Here is a 21,282-nt window from a genome sequence, read left to right on the forward strand (position 1 = left end):
AAAATTGTCCTTGGGCCTGTGTCTCGGTCAGATCCTGTGAACGGCACAGAATAATGGAGAGGAAGAGAGGCTGTGTGGGGAAGCGTCCAGGCTGGCAGGAGATGAATACAGGAGCTTAGCAATTAAAATGCAGCTTGCCAAGGGCTGTGCTGAGAGACCTGGTGCAGAGGCACCCAGCTGGGGGCCTTGAGTTTATATCCTGAGCCATCAGACAATTCTGCTAGATTCCTTCTGGTGCATCTGTTAACGGATTATAAAACTATGCTAAGGAACGCTTGGTGGAGGGTGGGGGTCGAAAGGCAGAAGAGGGCTGGAGCCCAGGTTGGGAGGCCACAGCTGGCATCCTGGGCTCTCTTTTCACCCTGCACCAGAGGAGCAGCGGCTGGGCTCCTGGGCCCTGGGAGTCCTCATCTCTGTGGGGACGAAACTTTGACAGCATAGGCCTGCGGTGAGGGTTAAGGAGAGAATGGATCCAGCAGCTTCGGAAACCACCACTTCACCACTACCTGGTTGTTGATGACGATTCAAAAGAGGCTGTGAAGATCCGGGGCTTATGCTTGGTCAGCGTCTGCTGTGAATAGTGGCTGTCCCAGTCAGTCCCCATCTTGGCATCTTACTGCCCCCAAATGCGACTGTCTCACGCCTGAGTTTGTAGGTTGGGTGCCGTTTGGCTGGTTCAGCCGGGTCTGCTTCCAGACAGAGTTGAGACCCAAGCTTTCTGCCTCCTTGTTCTCTGGGGCCACTGGCCACCTGGAGTTATTTTTGTTATCAGTGCTGGCAAAAGCGGAAGAGGGGAAATCAACCGCATCTAAGCTTTTCCAGCCTAACGTCAGCCAGGGCCAGTTTTGGGGCCAAATCTGACTTCAACAGGTGGGAAGACACCAGGCAGCATCCTCAGGGAGGGGGTTATAACCCTCAGGGAGGAGGGGGAACTGGGAACAGGAGCCCGATCTCCTGCACCCCTCCAGGCAGGAAGGGCGGTGGAGAGGTGCCCGATGGACAGACTGGGCATCATAATGGCACCCACCGCAGGATGTCAGTAGAACTGCCTGTTATTGCACCAGTCTTGTTTCTTTTTAAGTATTTTTATTAGTGCATTATAGTTATTCATAACAGTTGGGCTCATTTTGACATAATCATATGCATGGAATTCAATTTGCTCCTTTTTAGTCCCTGGTGCCTCTATTTCCCTCCCCTCCCCCTCTCAATTTGAGCGTGTGCTAAGTGGTCCACTCTCCACATCATCCTTCCTCTTACTCTACGGATCTCCATTTTATTGATTTATTTACTTATTAATTTAGTGCTTTATAGAGGTACCTAGAGGTGGAATTCGCCGTGGCCTATTTACACAGGCACACAACGTGACTGTCGAACTCACCCTGTGTTTGCTCCCCTTTCCTGTCCCTCCTCGCCCACCCATCTCCTTCCACTTCACCATCTTCCCTCTGCTGTATGATGGGCGACCTCCCCTCTCCCCTCCCTACTTTGTTCCAGGTCTGTGTATGGGAGAACACCTCAGCCTTGACTTTCTGAGTCTGGCTGACTTCACTTAGCACGATGTTCTCCAGTCCCACCCATTTACCAGCAGATTCTGCGATTCCTTTCTTCTTTGTGACTGAGTGTGAATGGACTGAGAAAATGTGGCTTTCATGCACGGCGGGGTCCCTTTGTTCTCACCTGGCGTGCTCTGTGATCTCTTCTCCCCACACCAGCCAGAGTCGCCCACAAAGACGGAAAACAGGTCAGTGGCTGACGGGCAGGGGAGCGAGGGGGTGGGAATGAGGAGTGACGGTGATAGGTATGAAGTTTCCTATCGAGGCCGTGAAGTGTTGTGAAATTGCTGGGGTGATGGTTGTGCAGCTATGAATATTTGATCCCTGCCTGGAAACTTCTTCCACCAATATGTGTCCCCCCACTTCCGGTCCTCGCTGCCCTTCCCTCTCCCTGGATACTTCTTCATGTATTTTTACCCACCTGGCGTGTTTTGCATTTGTATTTTATCGATCATCTGCTCCCTCCATTCCTTCTCCTCCTCCCTGAAGTGCACCAGAGGACTGGACCCGTCCCGCGGGCAGGGACATTTTTCTGTTGGCTGCAGCCATACCTGCAGACAGGGCCCAGCCCCACCAAGCCCTGGAGAAAGAGGTGCCGAGAGGATGATGCAGAGTGGACCACTCAGCACGCGCCCAAGCCTCGCATGCAGGAGGAGCATAATCAATGCTAGTTTCATTACATTATTTATTTCAAAGAAGCTACTTAATTACCAGGTTTCTGTCTGAAGAGGCTCTGAGTTGGAGTCCAATGCTGTCCCCCCCCCCCCCCCGGTGTCCTTGCTGGACACACGCGGTGTCTGTAGACTCAGCGCTTCAGGCCCAGGGTCTTTCCTGCCAGGCAGAGCCGGCTGTGACATTTATAAATCTCTGGGTTCTTGGTCCCCTGCTGATCCTCCAAGAGGAGTATCAGTTGTTGCTAACCACATTGCCCAACTTTGAACAAAGGAACCAAGAAATAGCCAGGGATCAATCCCCAGGAGGTTCTTTGCCTCCATCCTTGGGATGCAGGTGAAGCCAGGCACCGAGTGAAATGTGTGCAACACAGTCGTGGGGCCCTGATTCTCGCATTGCATCCCGGAATTCTGGAATGATCTGTCTGTTTAAAGGCGATTCCCTTACACTGAATTCGAGCTTGTAGAGCCTTTGTGTAAATCCTGCCTGCTCCTCGGTACCCATCTGTTCTCCTCTGCACCAACCTTTTAAGGCAATTCTCTGACACCCTCAGAATGATTCCTGCAGATTTAGACCCAGAAATTCCCATCAGCATGCAAATGTGCTACTCTGCAGCATGGTCTGCTTGCGATTCATGGTGCACCGTGTACAGAAGTAAGCCAGGCTCCTCATCAGTCACCATTCAGTGGAAACTTCACGGCTGTTGATGGTCTTGTTAGGGTCATTAAGAACGTCTGGGATGTCCCGCGTGGAAAGGAGGACCTTGTATGCTCCCAAAAGGCAAGCCTGCACTTCAAAAGCCTTGCAAATCTCCTTGCAGTTACAGGAGTCAGGAAGAATAAGTATGGGGACTTCAGATAGAGGCCACAGGAGTCTGTGTCTGCAACCCACCATTTATGGAGGGACCTGACGGGAAGAGCCTTCCTACATGAGGCAATTGCGTTTGGCAAGACATAAAACAGCCCTGTGAGCTGCAAAGGCCAGAGCAAAGTGAAATGCATTTGCTTGCTCAGGGCTGGCTTTTTAGAAAAGAGCCAACGTTTGCAGTGAGATCAGAGGGCCAGGTTGGACACGCCGTGTGCGATTGGACCTGCTGTGCTGCGAGGCCACGGCCTCTCCTGGGCTTGCTGCAGGAAGCCCTCAGAGCGCTCAAGAGGAGGGGAGCTCGGTCATCTTCAGATTGGTTTACCCTACCTGAGTTCCGGCACCGGGCTTCAGAGTCGAGAAGCCTGATTCTCACCTTCCAGGAGTTCACAGCCAAGACCATGTGAGCACTTTCCTACACAACCTTCAAATACCAACCAAATGTGGGCCATCAAACAGTGGACTTTCACGTCATTAGATAATGTGTGTGTCTAAGCGTGCAGTTGTATGTGCAGAGGCTGCTCCCTAAAGAGTTACACCCTGGTGCAGGTGTGCACAGCTGTGATCCCAGACCCAGGAGACCGAGGCCGGAGGATTGCAAGCTGGAGGCCAGTCTGAGCAACTTAGTGAGGCCCTGTCTCAAATAAAAAAATCAAAAGTGTTGGGGATGCAGCTCACGGGTAGAGCCCACCTGGGTTCAATCCTTAATACCCAAAAAACAATTAGACATATGAAAATACATTTAGTTACTCCTTGCTTTAATTTTTTTCCTAAGCTTCATTGAGGTATGACAAACATAGCAAAGAACGGACCCACTTGAAGAGTAGGCAGCAGGCCCTCTGCACGTGGGTTGGACCCACCACTGTTGAAAACATGTCGCTCCTGTACTGAAGCAGTGCAAACGTCTTTCTTGTCAATGTTCTGTAAACAATTCAGCAAAGCAATTATTTACGCCGCATTTACACTTGTTTACAGTGATAAAGAACCTAGAGAAGATTTCGGGCGTACACAGGGGTGTGGCGGGTCCTATGCCAACACCACGCCATTCTGTGGAAGGTTCTCGGGCAGCATGGACTTTGGGATCCTCAGGAGGTCCTGGAGCCCACCCCTCAGGTCGTGACGGTGATCCTGTGGCTGTTCATTACAGAGTGGCGCCAGCATGGCCACAGTTGTATGGTACATAACGTCCCCGCTCCCAGAAAGACAGTCTGTGCCATTGCACCCTGTGCCCACCTCCAGCCTGAAGCAGCTGCTGGTCATTCTGACTCTATCGATTTTCTATTTGTGAACTCTTTATGTAACGAAGTCCTAGGACCCTGGTCGATGGTGTCAGTTCCCTTCCCTTAGCATCGTACATCTGTTCAGTCATCGGAGCAATATTTCCAGCACCAATGTTTAACTTTAACTTTGTCTTTTATTTATTTATTTTATTGGTGTCAGGTATGCATAACCACTGAGCCACACCCTAGCCTTTTTTTTTTTTTTAATTCTATTGATTTTGAGACGGGGTCTTGCAAAGTTGCTGAGGCTGGCCTTGAACTTGAGATCCTCCTGCCTCAGCCTCCGGAGCCTCTGGGATTACAGGCATGGCCACTGCTCCCAGTTTCTCTCTTTTCTTTCACCATTGAAAGCACAATGGCGTCAAGCTGACGATGTTAAAGATGGGCTGTCTGTGACCTGCTGGCTCGTTTCAATATTGATGGAGATTTCAGATCGAGTGCATTTCACTTTGCTGTTTTTAATCACCTTTTATAAAACAGTGAGAGTGAACTGTAATGAGATGAGGCTGAATAAATCATACCAACAAAGACGGTGATGGGCTGGAGCTGCCCTTTGACGGGACGACTCCAGAATGGGAGCTTGTTGAGTACGTGCAGAGTGACAGCTTGGCACAGGGTTTTGTTCAGGGACACTCATGCCCAGTGAGTGAAAGTGCCTTTGGCTCAAAACCTGAGGGCGTGGATGTCAGAGGCTACCTGGGAACGTGGTCATCCCCTTCCTCCTCCTCGTTTCCAAAACGACAAAAGCCACTACCTTTCCTGAGCACGTCGGGCGCGGTGCTGTTTGGTTCTCCTGCATTTTCTTACCTAGTCCCTCACCGCCAGGAGAGCAGGTGTCATCGTGATTATTCCCATCCGACAGGTGGACGATCAAGGACTGGCCGGTCTGAGGACACATGCCTGAGACCAAATGGGAGCCGGGGCAGAGCCGGCTTTGGAGGCGCCGACTCCTCAGCCTGTTCTAACAACTCCCGCGGGTTCCGATGCAAACAGCAGAGAAGCGGGAAGTGGGCTGGGGGACAGGACTCGGGCGTGGAATAGGTAGAGGTAGGGCAGACGGAGAAAGGAGGGGGCTGGTAAGAGCTGCCAAATAGTCCTTCCGGATTCCCAGATCCCAGCGGATGCAGGAAAGTCTGAGCAGGAGTCCACAGGGTCTAAGCCTTGGCCGACGGAGCCCTGGGGGGTGGATTCTGTTTCCTTGGTGAAAAGAGCGTCCAGGTTCCTTTAGTTTGAAGAGCCCCTGAGCCGAGGCGTCGGGCCGCTGTACTGAGAGTGATAGCCATTTCTTGTAAACACGAGGGGCTCCTTCCAGTCACTTCACAGCTGGTTTTACAGATGGAGACCGTGGAAGCGGTTAAAAACCTGTGGCCTTGTAGGATTTCTGTCCTTGGTCACCAAGGGCATAAGGTCTGTGTCTCAGACATGGGGGTCCTAACGCGAGCCCTTAGCGCAGTGTGTCGCTGGATGTGACCAGAGCGTTTCCCGGGTGCCCTGTGGCCGTGGGAAAGCCCTAGGTTCTGCAGGCGTCACTCTCTCCGTCTGTGAAATGGGACACCAGCACCTTCTCGGTGGCCGGTGCTCGAGGGTGACATTTGTGGGCACCCAGAGCTGAGGCGGGCGTACGGTCGGCCTGAACACGGTGCACTTGGAGTCACAGCTGGGTCGCGTCACGGAGGGTGGGAGAGCACCCAGGACAGGGACCTCGAACCAACAGCTCACTCCTTCTGAGTCTCGGGTCCTCACCCGTGACACGAGGAGGCCGACGGGCCGGCCCCCGGGCCTCTGTGACCCTCTCGCTCATCCCTTCCTCCGTTGTCCAGTGAGCGAGAAGCGTTTGTGGTCATGGAGGTGGGGGAAGGAGACACGGAGGGTCGAGTGGTCGGTCAGAGCCGGGTCCCAGCCAGCCCTCCACAAGCAGCGTTCAGTCTGTCCATGAGGAGCATCAGGAAGCTTCAAGACCACCAAGGCCCTGTGGTATCCCAGAACAGTGAAGGACCCAGACCCTCTGGGTGTGGGCTTTGGCGCCAGAACTTGGAACAGCCTCCCGATGGGGCTGCGGGGGCTGCGTGGCCTCAGGCTGGGCTGGGAGGCGGCCCGGCCCAGCTGCCCATCCCGCAGACATGGGCCCGTGAGGGCGTGACGCTGGCCGTGGCTTCCTGGCTGCAGTGGCGCAGGAGCTGAGGTTCCCTCTGGGTGACAGCGGCTGGCTGGATGCCACCCGTCACATGTCATGCCCACTTCTCCCCTGGTCCTGAGAGCAGCAGGTGCTCCTCTGCAGAGGGGGCTCTGAGAAGGCGTCCGTCCCCAGGTCCCAGGGCCGGCAGGTGGTGGGGCCAGGCCCATCTGGCCCTGAGGTTGGGCAGCTTTGCTCGCCTGTCACCAGCACGGCACAAGAGGCAGAGCCCATGGGGACTCAGCACTGCGTGGTGCCCCTGGATTTGTGCTGCTTCTGCGCCTGCTGATCGAGCAGGCGCGGGGAGTGGGCTGCTCCTACTTTGTGTAAACGTGGTCACCAGGCCAGCACAGAGGGACCCAGAGGTTCTCAAAGTGTGGTCCCTGGGCCATGAGGATCAAAACCAGGGGCTCGGTTAGAAATGCAAGTTCCTGGCCCCAAACAGTACTTCCTGACCCAGAAACCCTGGGGAGGGGCCCTCTCAGAAGCTCTCCCGGGAATAATAACACCTGCCCGAATTTGAAGACCCCTGCTTTAGGCCTAGACTGTGCTTCACGTCTCTGGCTTCAAGTTATAGTCACTTAGGAACCTTCCAAACACACTTGTAGCCAGACCAATGAAGATCCCCGAGAAGGGGCGGGGATCGGGCATCGGTGCTAAAAGAAATACACTTCTTCAGATGACTTTAACGTGCGGTAGGGTTGCTCATTTTAGCAAAACAGCAGCAGCAGCAGCAACAAATTAGATCTGAATTTCAGGTAAGCAGTGAATAATTTCTTACTGTGTCTCATGCAATGTTGGAATCTATTAGTACTAAAATTTTCTATAGAACTTATGTGATGTTTGTTCTGCAACCTCCTTACAAATAAGAAAATGCACGGAACTTGTGTGCACAGCTTACAGCATTTTTTTTACTTATGTAAATGCTCGTGTCATCACTATCCACATATTTGCTACTGAAAGCGTGGTCCCTGGACCAGCAGTACCCACCTCCCCTGGGAGCTGCTGAGAGAAGCAGAGCCCCAGGCTCCACCCGACTTGCTGGATTAGAATTTGCATTTTAACAAGATCCCTGCTTGGTGCACATCAAGGTTCCAGGAGGTTCCAGGAGCTCCAACTGAGTCCCTTTTTACAGCTGAGCTGTCCTTTGTAGCAGCTTCCAGCCTCATGTGGCTCCTGAAGATAATATTAATGAAAATAAAATAAAAATTTAAAATTGGTTTTCCAGGCACCTTGGCCACATTTCCGGCACTCCCTGGTGTAACCACTTGTAGCTTGCTCAGCCGGGCTACAGAATGCCCCGATTCTCCACCGTTGCCTGAAGTTCTCTTGAACGCCACTGATTCAGAAGGAGGAACCCGAGGCCCATTCTCTGAGGACCAACGGCTGGCTGTGGGGACCTTGTTCAAAGGCAAAAATCTCGTTAAGGGTAAGAGAGGCCAGAGAAGTGGCTGCTCAGCAGAAACGCCCGAGTCATCTGAGCAGGGTGGAGGGGGTGGGGAGAGGACCTCTGGGAGTTGGCAAGGTTCCTGGGGGAGCACGGCTCTGCTGGCAGGAACGCTGCGGCAATGCGGAGCTTGAGTACGCAGGACATCCGCGTTGATACCAGATACACTCATCAGGACCCATTGGATCGCAGCGAAAGCCGAACAAAGCAGCGCGGCAGGACAGTAGACTACACCAACAGCACTCACCCTGGCGGGATGCCTCCCTCCGGCCTCCTTCCCCTGTCTGCAGGTGGCGTGGAGGCAGAGGGTCTGTCCATGGGTGACCATTAAGACGACAGGGCTCCTTGTCATAGGACACTCAAGCAGGTCTCTGTGGTGAGGAACCTGCAGCTGCCCCTGGCACCAACTTGCCAGCCATGTGAGGGCGCCATCTTGGAAGTGCCCGCGCCTCCAGCCCCAGTCAAGCCTTCAGATGACAGTAGCCCCTGCCCACAGCTTGACTGCAACCTCATGAGAGACCCTGAGCCAGGATGACCCACCTGAGTTGCTCCCAACCCAGGGCAGAGGACCTGGTGGGAGCTTGAAGACGTTTGGAAATGAAACCAAAGGGTCTGTGGAACGTGGATTCCAGCGCTGGGCCTGTACCGAGAAGGCAGATCATGAGGGGCAGTGGTCATTCCTTGAACTGGCAAGGATGTGTCATTGCGAGTGTTTCGGACACACATTTCTTTCATTTGATTGGCATCTACCTGGTGGGAGATTAGTTAGAGGAGACTGTCGTGAGGACATTCACTCTGCTCCCTGGGCTTCCGTCCTGGGTGTGTCACTAGGCCTTTGGGTTCTTGAGCCTCAGTTTCCTTATCTGTGAACGGCTAGTGTGGAGGAGGTGATGTGACCTGGCATACAGAAGTGGCCCAGTAAGTGGTGACGGACTGTCTTCAGCCTTCACACGTCTTAATAGAGCCCTTTCGGTGCTGGGCTTGAGGAGAAATGCTAAGATGTACAAGACGTGGCTTTTCTCATGTGCAAAATATAGTTAGTTGGTGACCGGGGCACTGGTAGATGTGCTCACAGGGTGCAGTGGGAACAGAGAGAGGTGCATCTGTCCCAGGGAAGGCTTTGTGAAGAGGGCATCTGCTTTGACTTGTGAACAAAGAGCTGGAAAAGGTGCACAGTGAGTCTGGTGGGTCAGGACCAGGGGGTGCATGTGGAGGAGGAGTGGGGGGTGAGGCCAGAGAAGGCAGCAAGAGTCAGGGTGGGCTTCGTATCAGGCTAGGCCATACGTCTTCATCCCTTAATGGGGAACTATCCCGGTTCTATTACTGCCTGACAAATTACCTCCAAACTTAGCAGATGAAAAGAGCCATACGCTTTAATCATCTCACAATTTCCGAGGGTCAGGAATTTGGGAGCAGCTCAGGAGGGTGATTCTGGCTCAGAGTCTCTCATGAATCGCAGCCATGTTGTTGGCAGGGGCTACAGTCATCTGAAGGCTTGACTGGGGCTGAAGGGGCCACTTCCAAGATGGCGCCCTCACATGGCTGGCAAGTTGGTGCCAGAGGGTGGCTAGAGTTTCCTCACCACATGCACCTTCCCCGAGGCCTTCTTGGGTGTCTTTTTTACATAGGGTCTGATTTACCCCAGAATGAGGGACCCAAGACAGAGCAGGGGAGAAGCTCTGACATCTTTTAGGCCTTAACCTCAGAAGCCATGGGTATTGGCTCTACAGTATCCTAATGGTCACACAGTTCCTCCGATTCAGTGTGAGATGAGATTCACTGGGGCCATCTTGGACGCTGCGTATCTTTCTAATAAAATGCGGGATGGCGTGGTTGGTCCCTGTTTTCCAATGAGGAAGCTGGGGTGGGGGCTGAGTGACTTACCCAGGGATCCTCTGTGTGAGGTTGGTGGCACTCTGCTGCCTTCTCAGGGGCTCCTTCTCCCACTCAAAGCCATTTCACCAGACGTCTTCCTCCCCAGAGTCCGCACAGCCCACTCCTTCCCCTCGGTGAGGGCTTCTCTGGCCAGAGGACCACAGTCTTCCCCTGTTCCCCAACAGGCCTTGCTCCTGGCCGCGAGGCCCGTGTCCTCGGGAATATGCCGAGTAAGCCCATGGCCATTTGTGGGTAGGTGAACAGAGGACTGATGAACACTGAGGTCATCGTCTGGTTCAATGCAGCAAGGGACCCACTTTGGTTTATTACTGAGCCTTCTCACAGAGGGGAAACGGAGTCAGAGGGTAGTGATTGGCCTAGTCCACGGCAGAGCTGGACTCGGGCCCCGTGCCCTGCCCTCTCTGAGGCCCTGTGTGCTGTGGCCTCCAGGAGGTGGACCTTCCTGCCGCCGATGACAGCGCCACTGCCGTTTGCCACAGAAAGACCGAGTCCTTGGAGAGGTGACATTTGGAGGGGCAGGGCGTTCAGGGAGCCTGTTTGTTGGTTCCGCCTTTCCCCTCTTCATTTTCTGTAATTCCTTTTGAAAGTCCTCTCAGCTGGCCTCTGGTGACGGCTTGGCCCCCAGGTGGCGGTGGGGGGCTGCTCCTCTCACTGCTGGGAGGGGCCAAGGCCACTCGGAGTCTCTCTGGAGAAAACACAGAGCTGCTCCTTCTTCACTTTTCACTTTAAAGACAACACAGTCACGTTCCAGAAAATGTTGTGAACGGAGGGGAGAGGCGCTCCTGACCGCCACGTGACCAGCAGCCGCACGGAACTGCAGGGCCCTCCCCTGTGACAGGGCTCCGTGACTTGTGGGGGGGAGTGTTGGGGACAGAGACGAGAGTGAAACACACACACGCTCACACACTCACACACTCTCACACTCTCTCACACACACACACTCACACACATACACTCTCACACACACACTCACTCTCACACACACACTCATACACTCTCACACACACTCACACACACACACTCTCACACACACACATACACACTCTCACACTGTCTCTCACACATACTCTCTCTCACACACACACTCTCACACACACACATACACACTCTCACACTGTCTCTCACACATACTCTCTCTCACACACACACTCTGTCTCACACACACACACACTCTCACACACACATACACACTCTCACACTGTCTCTCACACACACTCACTCTCACACACACACTCATATACTCACACACACACTCTGTCTCACACACACACACACACTCTCACACACACACTCATACACTCTCACACACACTCACACATACACATACACACTCTCACACTGTCTCTCACACACACTCTCTCTCACACACACACTCTGTCTCACACACACACTCTGTCTCACACACACACTCTGTCTCACACACACACACACACTCTCACACACACACATACACACTCTCACACTGTCTCTCACACACACTCTCTCTCACACACACACTCATATACTCACACACACACTCTGTCTCACACACACACACACTCTCACACACACACTCATACACTCTCACACACACTCACACACACACATACACACTCTCACACTGTCTCTCACACACACTCTCTCTCACACACACACTCTGTCTCACACACACACTCTGTCTCACACACACACTCTGTCTCACACACACACACACACTCTCACACACACACATACACACTCTCACACTGTCTCTCACACACACTCTCTCTCACACACACGTCTCACACACACACACACATACTCTCACACACACACACACTCTCTCACACTCACACACACACACTCACACACACACACTCTCACACCCACACACACACCCACACACTCTCACACGCACACTCATGGAACTTGAAACTTATACAGAACTTGAAACTTACACAGAAGCCTCTTGGGAGTCGGGCTGGTCCTGGCAGAGGACCCCCTGGGGAGGACCAAGGGACAATAAGGACTCACTAACGGCTTTCACCTGAGTCAAGGCACCCACACTCACCACCCCTGAGTGAAGTCCGTCCGGGAGTTCCCGTTCCCCGTTATCCCTGGTAACACATGGGAAAGGGCTGATTGGCTCTTCTGGTCTGTGGCTGAGCTGAGCCCCTTGGGTTCGCCCCTGGTTCCCGCCCCCCCCCCCCCGGGGGATTTTACCCAGTCCTGACGCCCAGGCCCCACACCCAGGGGTTCTGATTTAAATGGTCCTGGTGGGGCCCTGGCCATGGATGGCTCCGTGCATTGGGGGTGAAGTCCATTGGTTAAGTCCCCTCTAGCTCTGAGACCCCCCAGCAGGAAGCACATTTCCGTGCTTGCAGGGGGGCGATGGATGCAGAGGGCACTGAACACCGAGTCTCTTCCCAGAGCTCTGCAGGGAGACCTTCCAAGAACAATGCCCCCGGGGCCTGGGATCACCCAGGAGGGAGGCTCCATGGCTGGCCTCCTGCTTGAACCGTCCCTTCACGCATTTGCAATTGAGCAAGGGGAGCTTGGAGAAGTGGACCAGAAAGTAAGGAATTCTCCAGAAAACCAGATCAAGGGAGCATGCTGGGGTGGCAAGAAGGGTTGGAACAAAGACCTGGACATCAGGGGTGGCACCAGGTCATGCTGGAAATGGTGGAGCAGAGAGTTGCACCTGGGCCCCCACGACGCGGGGAAGGAGGAAGCGTCCCAGGGCAGCAGCCGTGTTTCTGTGCATTTCCAGTTTCTGGGGCAGTGAGCGCCACACAAATATGTGTTAAATAAGTGATGAGCATTTGTTCAGGAAAACTTCACTGTTATGCAAGTGCCTGCCACGATTGGCTGCTAGGCTCTGCCCTCGGTCCTTCGGAAGGTTGGAAGAGGATGCTCTAGCGTGGAGGATGTCCACCTGTGGCTGGAAGGTGCTAGAAAGAGCAGGAACATCCCTTCAGGAGCATCGCTAGGAGGCAGGAGGCAGGCCTACAAAGGGACCCAAGATGCAAGGAGCCAGCCCAGAGTGTGGCTGTACCAGAGGCTTCCAGTTTAGACCAGACAGCTCCTAGGAAGCCGTGCTGCGGGTCTGGCCTGTGGATGTTTTATTTGGGCCACTATGTTATTAGCTCTTTTAAATTTGTTACCCACCATGTTAGTCAGCTTTCCGACACTATAACAAATACCAGAGATTATCCAGATAATAATCAGGAGAGGAGGCTTATTTCGGCTCACAGTTTTAGAAGCTTCTGTCCATATTTGGTTGACCCCATTTCTTTGGGCCTGTGGCAGAACACCCTGGTGGGAGCATGAGGCAGCAGAATCACTCCTCTCATGGCTGGGAAGCAACAGAGAGGGAGGGGAAGAGGCTGGTCCCGTTACCCTTCAACGGCTGCACCAAGCGACACAAGACCTCCCACTGCTAAAGCTTCTGCTGCCTCCCAAATGCACCAAACTGGGTCCAAGGTTTACCACACGGACCTTTGGGGGCACTTGAGATCAAGTAAAATAGAATCAACACTTAAAAAAAAAACAAACAAAAAACCAGAGGTCCTGCAGAAATCTAGATTCTGGGCTGCTTTCGACACTTACAGAATCCCACGGGCAGTACTCGATGGTGTGCAGCGGTGGGCCCTGTCTCCCCCCTTCCCATTTGTCGTCATTTTTGCTCACAGGTGGCTTTGACAGTGTTTACTACCATCCTGGCTCTGGGGACATCTGTGTCTGAGACTCCTTGTGGTCTTCTTTTGCCTCTGTCTGGAAACCTGAGCTGCTTTGACACTCTTCTGCCTGGGCTCCTCTCCTCTCTGGGTATCTGGCATCCTGGCCGGCCTGTTTCAGAGCATCCCGGTGGGTGGTCTCTTCACACCCCTCCCAGGCCTCCTCCCACAAGGGTGACTCTTTGCTGACTGCATCTGGAGCCTTTTGTCTGCCTGTGGTGGTGGGCATTTGGTTACTTGCCTATATCTACAGCTGGGGAATAGTGGAGTCTGTGTTTGAACGCAGGCAGTTCAGATCCAAAATCTGTGCCCTGTAGACTGTGGTCCGTTTGCGGAACCGATTGTCTGCCGTCCTCAGGGGAAGGCATAAGGTTTGCAGCGCATGAGAGCTCCGACAGGTTTTGCCTTGCAAAAGACAACAGATGACAGAACCATCCAGCAGAATTTGGTTCCCCTGAGCCCTGATTCACCAGATGCTATTTTCGTGCCATTTATGAGTAGAGCTACAAAAATTGGCATCATGGAACCTGACAGTTAGAAGGAAACTTTGGCATTGATTCCTTTCTGCTGCCGGCTTGTGAGTCCAGGCTGTGGCAGCCAGCTCGTGGACCTTGGAGTCTGACCAGCTTGATTCAAGTCCCAGCTCTGTCGCTCATGAGCTGTGTGACCTTGACATGCCACACCAGCCCTCTGAGTCTGGGTTTCATCCTGTGCAGAAAGCAGGGGTTTTAATGGGGCAAAACAAGGGAAATGCTCTGCGCAGTATCTGACACATAGTAGGCACTCAAAAAATAACTAGTTTTTCTAATGTTCTGTCTCAATCCCGAGGTTGACTTTCAGTCAACTCTTGTGAGAATTCTTTCATTTTACCTATAAGGCAGATGTTCAAGGGATGTGGAAAATTCTATTGAAGATTTCATAACCTTTATTTCTAGATTCTGTGCCAGAGAAGTGAGGCTCAGTTCATCCCACTAAAAAAAGAAAAAGAAATAAAACCACCTTCTACCTAGTGCACAGTAAAGCTGAGCTATTCTATGACTTAATTAAAAGCTGCAGAATATCTTCCTATCTGCCCATGAATGACAATTAAATAGAAGACCGTGTTCAGCTATTTCATTACCTGGTTAGGTAATATGCCCCCAAACAGCAGGCCTCAGTAATTACTGTACACTTTTCTTAAATGCCCTGTTTACTGATTGTCTTACAACCGGATGATACACATACATAATTTTATATTTATGGATAAGAGCTCTTTCCTGACAACTTGAATGTCTAAATTATGCAACACAGAATCAGATAATTGCAGAGAAACGTTTGTCGTCTGGCATATGGGATCTCCAGGTAAGGAGCATAATTATACAGTATCTGTTTGGAATCAATAGAAGGTGGGTGCCTGATGCTAATCGGGTATCTTCCCATCATCTCCTTGTTTTTAAAAGTGAAATTCAAATATGAGGAATGTTGTCTGCTTTTGACAACTCTTACCAAATGTCCACGCCCTGCTTTCGTAACCCGTCGTTCTTGGAGCCTGTGGGTACAGATGAGCATGCTCAGTGAAGGAAGTCATTTTTAAAAGACTTTCCATCAATTTTTGCTTCTTCCTTATTTTGATAAAAGGTCTGGCCGGTGAGGTTGTCAAAGGACTCAGGTGCAGGTTCTCGGTGAACTCTATTCCTCAGGCATCAGTCATTGGCTCTGTGGGTGGTCACGTGACCTTTGCAGAGACCAATCACATTGTTCCCTGGGATTCATAGATGCTATGGGAAAGTCACTCTTCCTTTTAGCGGTAAAAATAAAGGAGAATGTAAAGTTGAAAGTGCTTGCTGTTCTTTTTTCCTGACAGGTGAAAAGGGGAATATCTGCTATAGTTGAATGCTCACTGTGTGCTAGATATTGTGCAAAGCACTTTCCTCTCTATAATGGAAAATATGAAGGTACGGAGCCAAGGAGAGAAAAGAGAGGTGAGAAATAGATGAATAGAGGGTTGAGAAAGTGAAAGAAATATGGGTGCGTGTGGAGGGGAAGCTGGTAGTGTCAAGACGCAGTTTTACTGCCTGGGGACATCTTTCCTGTACCCCTTTCAATTCTGTGTACGACTTCGCTATTCTTTTTGAACAATGTGAGTCAGTATACTCCATTCCCCTCAGGATGGTTTAAGTTCATGTTTTGTTCTGTTTCCTGGGACAAAATGGTCTGATTGCTCACATAAGTTTTCCTGCCCATTTTGAGGGAAAATACTCCTCCCACCCTGCTCTCTGAGAGGAATCTGTTCTCAGCCCAAACATTCAGAAGATCTTTCTGTGGCCTGGGACCAGGGAGGATCAGTGGCTCCTTGTGCATTTTCCGGGTGTTCAGCGCCTCTCCCTTGGGGATGAAGACTGAGCAGAGAACATAACCATTGGGTGGAGTTAGGTCGATTTCTTTTGTACAAGGCTGCTGGATACATCAAGGGCCCACATCTATCTCTACTGCTTGACTCAATAACTGTAATTCTTGGTTTCTGTCTTGAAAATAGCACAGAGTGGAGCACATATTTACCCATGAATATGTGCGCAAGGGTCTGTCATAATGGTCAGCAGGAAACCATTCAGGGACCCACAATCTGGACAAAATTAAATTAATTATGGTTCACCCACATGTGGCACTTAACTTGTCCCATGAAGAGTTTGAAGTGATGTTGTAAATATTTATGCTGCAATGTTGAATGGAAAAGTAGGGCAGAGGAGCTGTGAAAACACTTTCGTCAATTATGTAGGCTCCTGGGCACAAAGACTGGAAGAAAATATGCTATTATTTGACTGTAGCTGGTGTGAGGGTAGGACATTTTTCTTTGTTTACTTAGATTTTTGTTTGTCCTTTAAATTTTCTGTAGCAAAATATGATAAAGTGAGTCTTGGCCCAACTGTAGTCTTTCTGGTTGAACAGTGACATCTGATTGCTCATACATTTTGCTTGGGCATGGGATCTGGGAAACCAAATATCTTTGACCTTTCAACGGCAACTTGATGTTTCTTTTTTCCAGCCACTTCACCTACAATGTGGAGATTAATTTCTGCCCAAGTACAGTTCAAAAATGTAAGGAAGGAGAGAAGGGTCACAGATGAGCATGAAAGTGAAGAAACAGCAACTTCAGGAACTACTCTGCTGAAGGTGGAGGTGGGGTGGAGGGACGACTATAGTGACTCACAGGAAGTTCCTTGGGCCTGACAGTAGGGGACTTGTTTCTAGGACGGACTTGATGGAGGATGTCAAACAGTTTAGAACGTCCCTCCGTCCCTACGGCATGCAGAACGCTGATTTCACCGACAGAGTAGGGGGTGGAGAAGAGCGAGAAGAGAGTTAGAGAACGGTGCTATCACAGAACTGTTCTGTGCTTGCCAAGGTGCCCACCCACTGAGCCCCTCGTTCATTCAGCAAACACCGACTGAGACGTCTGCACCAGGCACTGTGGCTGGCACCGCGTCCAGGTGGATTTTACAGCCAGCATTCTGCAGGGACTAAGGGAGGAGACAGCCACTGTGGACCCTGATTGATCAGACCAGCTCTGTCTGGATGAGCCACAAGTATGATTTTTATATAATTGTAGAATTTAGAGAATCATATAATTCTATAGAACTTGTACAAGAATGTAGTGTTATAGAATTTATGACTTTCTTAGTCGTCACATTAAAAAAGTAAAAAGAAACAAAGGGAATTCACCTAGATAATATTTAATGTTTTATTTAAGCCTAATATATTTAAACTGTTATGTATGCAGACTAACACAAAATATTCTCAATGAGGTATCTTTCATTTTTAAATAGTTTTTTTAAAAAAGTAGACTTCATTTTTCAGGACAGTTGTAGCCTCAGAACAAAATGGAGTGGAGGGGATGGAGAGTTCCCGTAGTCCCCTGCCCTACATGCGCATGGCCTCCCCCACGGGAGTGGTGCGTTTATTACAACTGAGAATCCACATTGGCACCAAATTATCACCCACTGTTTACAGTTTGCATTAGGACTCACCCTTAGTGCGGTACATCCTAGTGTTGGTACAGATATATGGAGACATGTATCCACCATTACGGTTTCACACAGATCATCTCACCATCTTGAATACCCCCGTGCTACGTGTCCATTGCCTGCTCCCCCAAGCCCCGTCAACGCTGATCTCTTTACTTACCGTGTCTTGCCTTTTCTAGAATGTTCTGTCGTTTTAGTCATACAGTATGCAGCCTTTTCAGATTGGCTTTTTTCCCTTAGTAAAATGTATTTAAGTTCCCTGTCTGTCTTTTCTTAGTCTCGCATTCTTTTTTGTACTAAGTTTTTGAGGTTTGGAGTGTATTTTGTACTTTCAGCCCATCTCAATTTGGAAAAGCACATTTCAAGGGCTCAACGACCACATGTGGCCGGTGGCGGCAATACTGGACAGTGTAGGTGGGACAAGATGGTTCTCATGTCACTGCGGAGCATCTGGGGCTGTGATAACTCTGGGCTTAGATCTAAGGGCATAAAGCAGATACCACTGTGGAGTTACTGAGAGACGCACACAAGAGGATCCCAGCACCCGAGGGTCTAGTTAGTGAAGTCTCCGAGGTTAGTCATGGCCTGGCAGAGCTGGGAATGTTGAGAATGCGGGCATGGCGTTAGCGGCAAAACGGAGCCAAGAAGATCTGCTATCTTGCAAGACACATGGATGCCTCCTACCCTGGGGATTTGGGGCACAAGCAATTTCAGCTTTCCTTTGACAAGGCTGTGCTAATATGACAGAACGACCTTCTGATCTGATGATTTGGGATTGGTATTATTTTTTAACATGAAGCTAGAAAGAAGGCATTTTATGTCTCACCCCACACCCAACTGTGATAAACCGAATAATAGCCCTGAAGATGTTCACAGTGAAAACCCTGAATGGATTCCCTTACACGGCACTAAGGATTTCTTTCTCTCTCTTTCTGCAGATATGATAGTTAGGAATTGAAGAGTGGGGAAATAGCATCTTGTTCTGGGTTACAGGATGAGCTCAGTGTAATTGTTAGGGTTGTTATAAGAGGGACACAGGAGAGTCAAGTTAGAGGACAAGGAATATCGAGGCAAGTAGAGAAGGGAAAGAACAAGAGAGGGACTTGAAGATGGGTATTGGCCTTGAAGATGGAGGAAGAAACTGAGGGCCAAGGAATGTGGGTGACTCTGGCACGCAGAAACAGGCAAAGGAAACAGACTCCCCTCAGAAGTCCAGGTGAACATGGTTCTCCCATCACCTTTCCTTTAGCCCGGTGAGGTCCATGTCAGACTTCTGGCCTCCTGAACTGCAAGGCAGTACATTTTGCTGGGTACGCCATTGAATTTGTTGTTATTTGTTACTGCAGCAAGAGGCAACTGATACGCTAACTGAGCCTAACAGAGGTGTTGTGGTTTGGATATTAAATGTTCCCCAAAGGGGAATGCACTGAAGGCTCTGTCCCCAGCTGGTGGTGCTGTTGGACCCTTTAGGGGGTGGAGCCTAATGGGAGGAAGTTAGGTCACTGGGGAGTGCCCTCGAAGGGCATGTTGGGATCCCTGCCCCTTCCCCTCTCTCGGCCTCCTGCTCCATGAGGCAAGTAGGTTGTTCTATCACAGGCTCCCGCCATGACGTCCTGCCTTACATAGTCCCAAACAAGGGAGCCGATGGATCGCAGACCAAAACCTCTGCGTCCAGGGCCCAAATAAACTTTCCTTTTTTTTTCTTTTTTCCATTTTTTATCGTTCTTATTAGTCAAACGTAACATTAGGAATCATCTTGATATAATCTAAATGGACGGCATATGATTTGTTCTGATTTAGTTCTCCGTACTTACCCTTACCCTCCCCCTCTTCCTCCCCGATCCATTTCCTCAACGTCACTGTCTTTCTGCTATTTATTTACATTAAAAAAATTGGCATCTGTAGATGTGCATGATGGTGGGACTCACGGTGGGATAGTCATCTGTATACATGAGGAAGTCAGGTCAGGTTCCCGCCACTGCTTCCCAACTCTGCCCTCCCCCTCCCCCTCCCCCTCAGTACTCCTCTTCACGGCCCCGATGTTTCTTTTATTTGGGTGGAATCCCCCCCCCCCGTTTCTCTCTCTCTCTCTCTCTCTCTCTCCCCCCTTCCCCTCCTCTCCCTCTCTCTCTCCTTTTCTAATTTTAGACTCGCTTCTGCATATCCGAGATCTCAACATCACTTTCTACCAGTTGAGCTACTCTCGGGGAGACCTTTGGCCAGAGGGCCACCAGGAGAGTCGGGAGGCCATTACTGGCCATTTCAGCTCTGCTCAGAGGGCTGGGAAGGGAGGATGGGCTGAAGGAGCTTCAGAGTTGGCGCCTGCCACCCTGACCCTGCGCACTCTTCCCGGCAGTGTGGCTTTGGGCAGGTCACCTCAGCTCTTTGAGTTTCTGTTTTCTTTTGTGCAGAACAGACACCACAGGGCCGCAGCAGGTCAGGTTCCTCGGGAGACAGTCTCTGACTGAGGTGGGGGCCTAGGGGAATGTTCTGGAGCTCGGCACTTGCTCGGGGGTGAGGGAAGCAGGATTCAGCTGAAGGAGGAGTGAACTAGGCAGTGATGGCAGCAGAGACCCCAAGATCATCAGCCAGCTGGAGCTCATGTCCCCGCCATCATCCTCCCACCTGGAGGCAATGAGCGGGCCAGTCATAGGCTGCAGGCTGCTGGGGGTGGGAGGGGAGGGTGACGGTGGGTGAACAGCTACCTTCCAGCCGTGGGTGCAATTTCAGGGAGGAACGTGGCCGAGTGGTCAGCCGGTAACACTTCTAGCAACTGGGGGAATGAATGCTTGACCACCAAAGAGGCCCCGGCAGTGCCCCGCGGTGTCCACTAGAACCCTAACTTCTAGGGTAGTCGGGAGGCTAGGCCAGAGCGCGCCCACCAGCCTCTGGGTAAACGGATGCTATTGTTGTGATTGTGATCATTCTGGTACTGACAGGTTTTTTTTTGAAGAAGCAAATAGAGAAATGGAGCAGCAAGTAAAATCCAAGTGACCTTAAGATCCAGGAAATTCAGAGGACATAATAATCCCCTGAGTTCGGTGGCCTTGGCAAAGCCTCTAATCTCCAAGGCGCCGTGGCAGTTTGGGTCAGGAGGAGCTTCGAGTCTGCAAACAAAGGCCCGGGGCTGTCTTTGAAGGGGAAGCCGGGAAGCGGAGGTTTCAGCAGAGCCGTGCTGCACTGTCCCCAGCCTGGTTGGTGCTCCAGAGCCTCGGGTGCAGCAGCAAACAGCAGAACGTGCTCTTTGGTTTTCCCTGGCGGCAGGCTGAGCCGCAGCCCGCGCTCTCTCCAGGCCTGACGCCGGCCACTTGGGACTCGGCTAATTATTCACAGCGTGCACTCTGGAGCGAGGGCGCGTGCTGAGCACTTTGAATTTAAACCTGGCACCTTGAGGCCACCGAGGCAGGCCTTGTCCTCACCCTTGGCCCCATTGGGTGAGGACACTGATCTCTCCCTGGAAAAAGCAAGCAGTCGGCTGAACACGCTGCTGGACATGCCACGACGCTAGGAAATCCACTGGGAGCCCCGGGAGCCCTGGTGGTTTCTCTCCTGGGTTCCTGGAGGCCCGTCCCAGAGGGCGCACTCGTGGCCGAGGGGCACTCGGTGGCCACAGAGAACTGCATGAGCTGGTTTAGTTTAGTTTGTCATTGTGTCCCCAGAGTTTATCACGGGGCCGGCTCCATGGTAGAAGCTCAATGAAT

At 51.4% G+C, this 21,282-nt stretch overlaps 2 long non-coding RNA genes across 2 annotated transcripts in view; both read left to right on the forward strand.

The window, feature by feature from the left end:
* LOC120887511 (uncharacterized) overlaps positions 1 to 8,033 on the forward strand; it is a 41,919-nt gene extending 33,886 nt beyond the window's left edge. Inside the window, exon 9 of the long non-coding RNA XR_013427145.1 lies at positions 7,771 to 8,033. This is a non-coding gene — a long non-coding RNA (uncharacterized LOC120887511). The remainder of the gene's footprint in view (positions 1 to 7,770) is intronic.
* Positions 8,034 to 12,111: 4,078 nt separating this feature from the next.
* Positions 12,112 to 19,293, forward strand: LOC120887336 (uncharacterized). The gene is made up of 2 exons (XR_005730546.2): positions 12,112 to 15,541; positions 16,603 to 19,293. It is a non-coding gene; the product is annotated as an uncharacterized LOC120887336 (long non-coding RNA).
* Positions 19,294 to 21,282: the final 1,989 nt, after the last annotated feature.

This window comes from Ictidomys tridecemlineatus, chromosome 10, assembly GCF_052094955.1.
Source record: "Ictidomys tridecemlineatus isolate mIctTri1 chromosome 10, mIctTri1.hap1, whole genome shotgun sequence".
Taxonomy (NCBI): domain Eukaryota; kingdom Metazoa; phylum Chordata; class Mammalia; order Rodentia; family Sciuridae; genus Ictidomys; species Ictidomys tridecemlineatus.